The sequence below is a fragment of the Peromyscus leucopus genome, chromosome 5, assembly GCF_004664715.2.
Source record: "Peromyscus leucopus breed LL Stock chromosome 5, UCI_PerLeu_2.1, whole genome shotgun sequence".
NCBI lineage: Eukaryota > Metazoa > Chordata > Mammalia > Rodentia > Cricetidae > Peromyscus > Peromyscus leucopus.
This window is the reverse complement of record NC_051067.1, coordinates 128,624,852-128,635,363: the sequence shown is the minus strand read 5'-3', so window position 1 is coordinate 128,635,363 and position 10,512 is coordinate 128,624,852.

Below are 10,512 nucleotides of genomic sequence, written 5' to 3'. Positions count from 1 at the left end.
ATGATTCTTAGCAGACTCCCTGTAGAGGGGCTGCCGTCCACCCTGATAAGAGTGCAAACCAGCCTGCTCTGGTCTCTGACTCAGGTTTTCCCTCTTCCTGAATCCTAGGTCCTGGTTTTTGTTCCCCACCTCCCATTTGGACAGTACAGAGAGCCACCAACAGAGAAAAGCAACATCCACAAGGGTGACCCTAGCCGCATTTTCCAGGCCTCACAATGAGGGCCATAATCACGTCTTGTCTCCCACCCATTAGATAGTGACTGTCAAAACACCACTAACAACTGACAAGATGTGGAGACATTGACGTTCTGCCGGGAGTATGAAATGCTACCACCGCTGTGGAGGTGAACTGGCAGTGGGGGCTGAATTTTGCCCCTCAGAATCCATACATTGAAGCAAGGAGGTCTAATGGAATGGGATTTGGAACGTAAAGGATAATTAGTGTATAGGAGTGACGTAAGGCCCTGAACCAAGAGGACTGACTTCACAGGAAGATGCAAGGCAGTACACACAAAATAAGACACGGAAATGATGACTGTCCTTCCCCCACCGTGTTCCTTCCTCCATGCTGACAAGTCACCATGGTCCTCCGTGCTGACGGATCCCCAACTCACCATGATCTTCCATGATGATAAATCACCCTCCCCCAGCATGCTTCTCAGGCTGATGGGCCACCCTCCCCCATCATGCTACTCAGGCTGATGGGCTACCCTCCCCCATCATGCTACTCAGGCTGATGGGCCACCCTCCCTCATCATGCTTCTCAGGCTGATGGGCTACCCTCCCCCACCACCCTCCTCCATCTGCCTCTTCTTTTTCCTATATCTTATAAAGACACTCATAGCTTATTTTTTTTTTTTAGCAATCTCTAAAAATATTTTTAGATAACCAGTAATTAATTTTGATTTGTTTGTGAATGAACCTTCTTCCTCTCAAAAACCAAAACATTTGTAAGGGTTTTACAAACATTTCTTCTGTAAGATGAGGCTCACGTATTTTATTGTCTCACACCATCGTAGGTCTTCCCATCCTCACCTTGAAGTCATATTGCTCGTGAATATTTTGGCATAGATGTTTTTGCTTTGTTTTTTTATTTCCCGATTTTCCCGAGGGAAAGTTGTATGACCTACTTTTAGACGCCTTTTTCCCAATAGTGTGTTTGTTCTTATGAAAATGTTTACTATAAATTTGAATTGCAATTTAGATTTTGCACAGCTTTTTTTTTTTTTATTTCAGATGCTCTCTGATTGACTTCTTAAACTTTATTGTGCGTACATCAGAAATTCAGGTTTGTTTGAAGCAAGATAAGTTAGTTACAGATGACGTGGAAACTTTGTCCTTTGCATTTTTAGGCCTTTTCTTTATTTCACTGGTGCTTGATTTTTTAAACACAGACTCACTGTGTATTCCAGGCTAGATACAACAGCCACCATCCTCCGAGTTCAGCCTCACAATGCTGGGATGGCAGCTCTGTGCCACCACACTCGGCTCTCTGCCTGGCCTCTATGATCTCTAGGAAACACCACACTGGATGCTTACTTGGATCAAAGCCATGAGGTTAGGCTCTCCCAAGTTGTTGCTTCCCTGCAATCCCTAGGTACCTTGCAGACATCACACCCTGAACTGTTTCAAAGACAGCGCCAAACAGTGGCTTCAGCTGGTTTTCATAGTAAGTGACAGTCACTGCAGAAACCACTTAAGCTGGCACTCTGAGCAACTACATGAATATTCAAAATATTGAAAAGGTAAAGTTTACATGTGTAATGTGAATGTATTTGCATGAATTTGGTAGTGGTAAACATGCAAACACCTAACCTCACACTTTAGAATTAAATTATTCTTTTTAGATTCCCTGTTTGGTCTCCATTTGTTTTTGGTGTCCTCTTCCATTGATCAGAACTGCATTTCTGATTTGCGACCCGTGCATTAACATGGTTAGTGCAACCGTATGGTTTGACCCCTCCCAACTGGCATGAGGTCAGGTGCCATCTTTGCTCTGTAAGTGCTCCAGTAGGTAACAAACACAGCAGAGGGTGGTCCTGGTAAGAAGCCAAGCATGAGTCTGCCCATCAGTCCAGAGCCTCAGCACACTAAGGAAAACCAACGATAATATTACAGCCCCACAGTGCACATGGTCCCCTCACCACTCACAGACTGGAATAGCATTTTCCAGGTGTTGCATATTCCAGAGTCCTTAGAGACAAATTCCAGTTCCTCTGCTGAAGGCTCCAGGTCCAAGCAGCAGACAGCCTGTCTGCAATCCTCAGAGAACCAAAACAGATAGTAATTTTTAACTTCCTTATAGTTTTTTTTCTTTGTGTTGAGTAAAATTACAGGTAAGTATTTTGCCATAATAGCCTAGGACACACAATCCCTGAGGGACAGAAAGTTGTTTGGTAGAACAATTCAGAAGAGGCCCAGGGTGTAAGTTCTGCCTGGGGCAGGGCTGACCCTCGGGTCCTTGTGTTCCAGGGTCCACCCTGGCCACAATGACTCACTAGATCATCTTACTTCACAGAGATGATGTGAAAACCAACTGCTAAAGGGTGGGAAAGACTTCAGTTCCCTGGGAATGTATGGATGGTAAAAACATCAGTGATTAATGTTACAGCAATTAGGATGATGTGTGTTTCTGCCAGTGCAAACCATAGTCCTGTTAAATATTAAGTAGTTAAATATTAACGATGAATTAATGAGCCAATAGAAGATTCACCCGTAAAAAATTTCCAACAGATCCCTTTATGGTTTTCAATATTGGAAGGGATTGCAGGCATCTTCACTGCTGTTTTAATCGTGGGTGCTGTCACTATATCTGGTTAGTAAAACTGCTGAGTGTATGGGGGGGCTGTGTGGAGCATTTTCTAGCTGACTTACTACAGGCAGCTTTTTGGTTAGTTTTTATTTTTAGCATTATTGTGTGAGTGCAGGCACATACATTCTCTAGCACACTTGTGAAGGTCAGAGGATGACTTGAGCATGGTTTCTGGGGACCAAACTTAGGTGGTCAGGTTGGCGTAGCTAGTACTTTTAGCCTCTGAGCCATCTCGTTGCCGTGACTCTCTCTCTTTTTAAGTTTCACCTAGGGTGTCTAGGGAATGTGCATTCCTCGAGCACACCATCCCTTGTCTATCAGTTCCAAATTCCCACTGACATCCAAGGAAGGTGACGCTGAGCTCTACCATCAGACACAGAAGCAAGATGTTTGGATGCCTGGATGCAGTAGAGAGGCACTATGCAGGAGATGTGAGCATTTGGTAGCGATTTGTGCCAAGAGCTCCTGGAGAGTCGTTTCCCTAAAGACCAAGTTTGAAAACTCATAGGATTTTATGTGTGGGAAAACGTGCTGTGTCTCACATGGTGGCAGCTGTAATTTTACTTAGGAGTTGGATGGTGTATTCCGGTGGTAGCCAATGAAGAGGTGTCCCTGGAACAGCTACATCAGTACCAAATGGAAGCTGTTGGAGGTACAGAGGTTCAAATCCTAGCTCTGCATCTGAAACTCTAGAAATAGGGACTGCGGTCTGTAGTTACAAGACCTTCCTAGGATTACAGTCCTAAATAACTTGGGGAGCCACTCATCACTTGCAAATCCCAAGTCTAAATCCAGTACCCCACCTCACTAATGGGGTTCCTTCTTATGCTTCCATTTCTTCACCTACAGAACCAGAGTAATAATATCCACAAAAGGGTTCTGATGAATTGATTCACATATTCACCTGCAATAGACCAAAAAATGATTGCGCTCAAGTCTAGCTTACTGAACCAGAGAGTTTATTGGGGTTACCTACAGAAACATGGTGACTTGAGGCAGCTACATCACCGAAAAGCTCAACCCGGCATGGGTGACAACTCAGGCTGCTGCCTCCCTGGAGCTTTGGGCAGCTCAGCTAATGGTCTCCTCTTCCCCAGCAATTGTTACTGCTTATAGAGTCATGAGGAGGGGTCTTTGTGAGTCCTGTAAGCTTCAGGACCTCCCTGAGACTTGATTTATTTTCTTCTAGAGCCTTAATGAAATGTTTCCCGTGGCAGGAAATGGCTACACAGCACTAAGATGAGCACACTGATCCGTGAGTGAGTGAGTGAGTGAGTGAGTGAGTGAGTGAGTGAGTGAGTGAGGCGATTCAGAAACTTTCAGGGTGAAAGCAACCCTCAAAAGGTTGTTAATTGAGAATGTCTCTTGCTCGCCTGTATCTGAGGGTTCTGCTTGGAGTCATCTGGTGAGTGTGGCAGCAATGACAGCCGAGTAGAGTCTGGATGCTGAGAAGCAGCGGGGCTGGGCAGCCTGTCAGGAGCATTCTCATGCATGGACAGCTAGAACACACATTGGGTCTCAGGGTCAGACCTGCATTGAAGTCAGCCCTCCAGGAGCAGATGCTGCCTGGGGTGAGGGGCCAGCTACTGGTTAGAGACCAGCCCCTGCCTGTGAGGGAGCAGCAGCAGGCAGAGTGTCGTCCCAGGAGTCATCAGCTTGGAGGGAAGCACCAGAGTGAGACATGCCCATCAGTGTCTCCCAGTTGGCCACCATCATCACCAGGTGCCAGTTCCCCAGGAGGGCTGTGGACCTCAGGCCAGGTGGCCTCCGAGATGTGGCAGGCAGTTTCTAAGCAAGTTGGCTGGCACTGGGGGTATCAGTCCATCCTTGGAAGAGGATCTGGGTGGCTCACTTCCTGCCTACTACAGTCAACATGGGAAAATGTAAACAAAAGGGAGATGAAGTGCCCAGAGAAGCTGTAACTAAACTGGAGAACCAGTGGCTTAGGAAGGGGACTTCTCTTTGCCTTTTAGCAACCAGACCAAACACAGAAGATCACACTTGGGTCCTGGTGCCATTCTTTTTTTTTTTCTTTGATAATATGATTCATGTGTATGACATATCTTGTTCATTTTCACCCCCTCCTTGTTCATTTCACCCTCTCTCCTCCTCCCTACCTCCACCCTCAATTTCTTCTTCCCAACAAGTCCCTCTCCTATTTTCACATCTTTGGGTTTTGTTTTGTTTTTTGGGGGACCCACTGAGTTTAGTTGGAGTTGTTGGCATGAGGATGGGAGAGGGGTCATTTACTGGAGTGAGCAATTTATCAGGGACTGCACACGTGAAGAAGATGCCTCCCCTTTCCCAGCATGCGTTAACTGTCAATAGCTTCTCAGGAGGGTGGGACCTCATGGACCCTCCTTTATTCAGGATGGAATGTGGTTAAGACTCAATGGATCAGTAGCAGTTACCTCTTGAAATTTTATTTTATCATGCATGCATGGGTGTTTTGCTTGCATGTATGTATGTGCACGACATAAGTACAGTATCCATGGGGCAGGAGAGGGTGTCATATCCCCTAAGACTAGAGTTACAGACGGTTGTGACTCGCCATGTGGGTGCTGGGAGTTGAATCTGGGTCCTGTGGAACAGCAGCCAGTGCTCTCAACCACTGAGCCATCTCTTCAACCCCTAGATCCATGAATTTTTATTTTTATCCAGCTTGTTCCTCTTGAGTATGTGCATGTGTATGTTTATGTGGGTGTTCTTATAGTCAAATGCGTGTGTGCGTGCGTGCATGTGTGTGTGTGTGTGTGTGTGTGTGTGTGTGTGTGTGTGTGTGTGTACTGAGGCCAGTAAAACAACAATTCCTCAGGTACCTCCCATCATTTTATTTTAACCTTGAAACTCATCAAGTAGGCTACGCTGGCTGGGATGTGTCCAGCTCTGCTTCCCTGGTGCTAGGATTACAATCACTTAGAAAATAAAGCAGGATCTAGGGACCAAACTCAGGCCCCCAGGCTTGTAAGGCAAGCACTTTACTGACTGCACCATCTCCATAGCTCCACCCTGGCCCTCTTGGGTCCACCAGATCCTCTGGCTTGAAGTGACCACCCTGTCCACAATTCTTAACAAATGGGGCCAATAGGAGACACACACCTCCTAAAGAACACCGCTCCTTATCCAGGAACTGCTGTCCAAAGGACTCAACGCTGTATCATGAGAAACAAGCAGAAGAATTCTAGTGTGGAGCTCCAGGGAAGAAAGATAAGTCAGTACAGTTCCTCAGAGTGAACTGCGTGGCCCCTCACAAAAGACGATGAGTCACACTAGTATCGCCTAAAGTAGTTTTACTACGTTAGTAAAATCCATAAAGTATCAAACAAGGGGTATGGTTACAAAACAGAGACGAAATGAGACATTTGTTTTTTTTGGGTTTTTTTTTTTTTTTTTTTTTTTGGTTTTTCGAGACAGGGTTTCTCTGTGTAGCTTTGCGCCTTTCCTGGAGCTCACTTGGTAGCCCAGGCTGGCCTCGAACTCACAGAGATCCGCCTGGCTCTGCCTCCCGAGTGCTGGGATTAAAGGCGTGCGCCACTAACGCCCGGCGAGACATTTGTTAATGGAATACCAGAAGAGTCGATATGAGACATTCCATTGCCTTGACTTAACGTGATGCCGGTGCTGTTGACAGAGCTCCACCACACTAATAGCATGAATCAGGCACAGATGCCATAAAACCGTTGTTTTAAGGTTGGCATGCCTCCCCGGGCCAGGCAATAGATCACTTCATTTTGCCACAACTTCTTCCTAGTCAAACTACTGTGAAGCCTCTAATTATGACTTGCACTGCCTGCTGCCTGGCAACCCATTAGGTCAAAGTCATAGCCTGTGTATGAAGTCTGCTCTCTTCCCTGCCCATAGACATAGAAGGAGTGGAGGCCCTTCTTGTTGATTGTTCTAGGTTCATTACTGTTGCTGTGACAAATACTCTGATTAAAATCAACGGTGGGGGAGAAAGTTGATTATCTGTATTCTAGGTCACAGTCCGTTATTGAGGGAAGTCAAGGCAGGAACTTGAAAGCATGCTTGCTTACTGGCTGTTACACCCTGTGTTACCTGAGGAATTCACTCTTCACAGCCAATGAATGAGGCAGAAACCACTGTGGGTGCTACTTTCTGTCTGGCTCACAGGCTGGCTTATACTCAGCTAGCTTTCTTTCTTTCCCTCAATTTATTTAGATTTATTTTTACCATTTTATGTGTGCGAGTATTTTACCTGTACATACATCTGTGCACCACATTTATACTTGGTACCCAAGGAGGTGGTGAGCCTCCACGTGAGTGCTGGGAAAAACAGCTACCTGCCTAAGGAATGGTGCTGCCCAGAGTGGGCTTCACCCTCCTATACCAATTAACAATCAAAACAACACCCCCCAACCACCTTGTCCACAGACCAATTTGATCTAGGAAATTCCTCAACTGAGACTCTCTTCCCAGATAATTCTAGATTGTGTCAAGTTGACAGTTAAAGATAACATGACTCTAATATGCTTTTTCTTTTTAATGACTATCCTCCACCTCCTGAGCAGTGACCAGCAACAAAGTGAGGGTCCTCACCATCTCAAACAGCTATCATTGGTCTATACATGGCCCCTCATGATGTCCATTTCCTCTGACCATGTGGTTGGGCAAGTAGCCAAAGTGGGTTCAGTTAGATGATCTCATCCCTGATGCTATAGTTTGGATCTTAAATCTCTCCAATGCCTCGGGGGTCAAAGGTTTGGTTCTCAGGTGCTACTGGGAGGTAAAGGAATCTTTGAGAGATAGGGCCTAGAGGACAGATGTTATGTCACCAGGATAGTTGGCCTCTCCTTTCTCTCTTTCTCTCATTTGCATCCCAACAAGGAGAGTTACCCCCACCCAAACACACACACACACACACACACACACACACACACACACACACATGACCTCTCATGCTCTCCCTTCATGACCTGTTCCATCACCTCAGATCCATAGCATGGGGGCCTCCTGATCATGGGTCAGAACCTCTAGAACTGTGAAGCAAAACAGCCTTTCCCCAGCTAGATGCAGCGACTCACACCCATGATCTCAGCTCTCAGGGGGTGGAGGTAGAAGGAACAGGAGTTGAAGAACATCCTCAACTCCATAGTGAGTTCAAGACCAGCCTGAGCTACCTGAGATCCTGTCTTTAAAAAAATAAACAACAAAAGCAATTCCTCCCCGACTCTTCTCTTTGAAAGGTGATTGTCTCGGGTGTTCTTATTGCCATGCAAAGCTACAGGCCCACATTGTACACATGGTACTGACAGGGCGAAGCTCTTTCGGTCCTCTGAGCACCGGAGCATGCCCACGTGGCTGTGGTAAGCCTGAGTTCTAATGAAGCCTCCCTCTCACAGCTCACTCTCAGGCTCCCTCCCCTACTGAAGGAAGCCTGTGGCAGTCCACACACCTCAAGCAATGCACCTGAGGGGGACCATCTCCAGGACACAAGTGCTGTCTCCCTGTGGCTTTCCTGCTTCCTGGCTCCTTGTAAAGTATGAAGGCTCCATTTCAGATGATTTTTGCCGTGGAGAATTCTGGGCATGTCCAATTAGATGCTTCTCAGAAGTTCACTTTATTGGGTTGTAGAGTTATTTGAAATCATGAGGTTTAGAGCCCCCCACCCCATCCTAAGAGCAAAAGGACAAAGTTAAATGTCTTTACGTGGTAATTTTAGGATTTTAAAAGAAGGTCTCATGCCCTGTGGCAGGGGTGGGGAGACTTTCCAAGAATACACCACAGGGTTAAGGCAGGGCTGTACCCAAATGACAGGAAATTAACAATTTGGAACTTTACCGCAGATAAAACCTTGAAGCCAATTTGGGGCATAACATTAACCTTAATTGAAGTTAATTTATTTGTGGTTATAAGATATTTCAAAGCAGGAGATTTGACAGGAGTGGAAACTAGTCACCCAGCTGACCTCGGCCACACGCTAGGTGTAGGACACATCTAGCAGGACACTGTAGCAATGACAACCTGGAGTTAGACAGCAGACAATGTAGTCCTGTCCCTCAGATGACCATGGCTGAGTGAGTCGGACTCTCCAAGGGTCTTACTTCAAACTGGTGTGTGTGTGTGTGTGTGTGTGTGTGTGTGTGTGTGTGTGTGTGGTGAGGGTTTGGATGACACACTGGAGCAAGGAAGCCAGACACTAACTTATCTAACGATGCTGATTCTCCCTGACAATTTGGTGTGTGCTCTGCCCTATAAAGTACAGTAAACTTTAAATAGTGCAAGGTGGACCTGCCTCACCATCGCTGACACAATCAAGATTATGAGGCTCAAAGTTTAGAGGTCATTGTCTTCAACATGACTTTCTTCTTTTGTAAACTCAAAATATTTCACTGGGGTCCTTAATGTGTGAGAGATAATTCATGCAGATACCTAAGTTTATGCACATGCTGTTCATAAAGTGTACTTGCATACTTTACCCCTTTAATTAGCAAGAGGGTTCTCTGACTGCCTGTGGATTTCCACAGTCCTAAGAAAATACTGTGCTCCATAGTTGATGGATCTGATGATTCACCCCAATGAGGTCACCTCCTATAAAATATAATTCTGTCACCTAGAAATTAGACATTTATAATGTTGCAATCAATGTTGACATTTTTCATAAATTTTATTATGTTTATTCATAATGTATTTATGTATTAGTGTGGAGGTCAAAGGACAACTTGTGGGAGATAATCCTCTCCTTATTCCATGTGAGTCCAGGGAGTGAAGGGTCATCAATCTTGGCAGCGGGCACCCTTCCACCACTGAGCCCGTCAGTGTTGGGGTTCTTTAAATGGCACATTATATTTGAGAAGCATTTTTCCTCACTTGCAAGTCTGGAACCTGGAACTTCTTTGTTGACCTTCGGGAATTGAAGAGCCTGAAAAAGTAGTTTCCAAGTAAAAAATTTATTTTCTTATTGTTCCAGTTAAGTGTAGGCTTAAAGGAACATATCTGATTTTTTTTAATGACATCAATCAGTTCTGATGACTGACTAAACCCCACTGTGCCGACAAAGCTTTAGACTTGAATTAAAAACCCTCATGGCTCACTTTGGCATATCTATTGCCTGCCTCACGGTGATAGAGACCCTTGCTTAATACACTACTTAAAAGAAAGGAGGTTCACCAACCCAAACACCCAATAAACTCCAGATGAGGATTAAAGATTTCAATAGAACTATAAAAACACGGACTTTTCGATTATGTGAAAATTTTTGAAAATGTTAAAGAGTACAAATACAACTGAGGAACACAAGAAAAATAAGAATTCTCAAAAGAGGCACTAAATATGCAATATTTATATCACATACAAGCCGTTTGATCTCACTAGTAACTAAAGAACTAAAAGTTAGGATGAGGTCATGTTTTCTCTGTAATGGCCCAATTAAAATAAATTACCCAGAGCGGTTGGAGAAAGGGAGCAAGCCCGCCTTGGGCACATGCACCTCAGGCGAAGTTCTTGGCTCATAGCTGACATTGCCCAGGGACAGCATGCCTAGAGCGAAGCTGTGAGTCTGCTTGTGATGCAGCTGTGTTACTTCTAAGATTCTATGCATCCAAACAAACAAACAAACAAAAAGACCCACTGCAAATCTGCACAGAAATCCAAGTACATCCACGCCAGTGTTTTTCAATAAACATGGCCACCTTGCACTCCATGCTCCTGTGACTGTTGGTGTTCTAAAACTCTACTTTTAC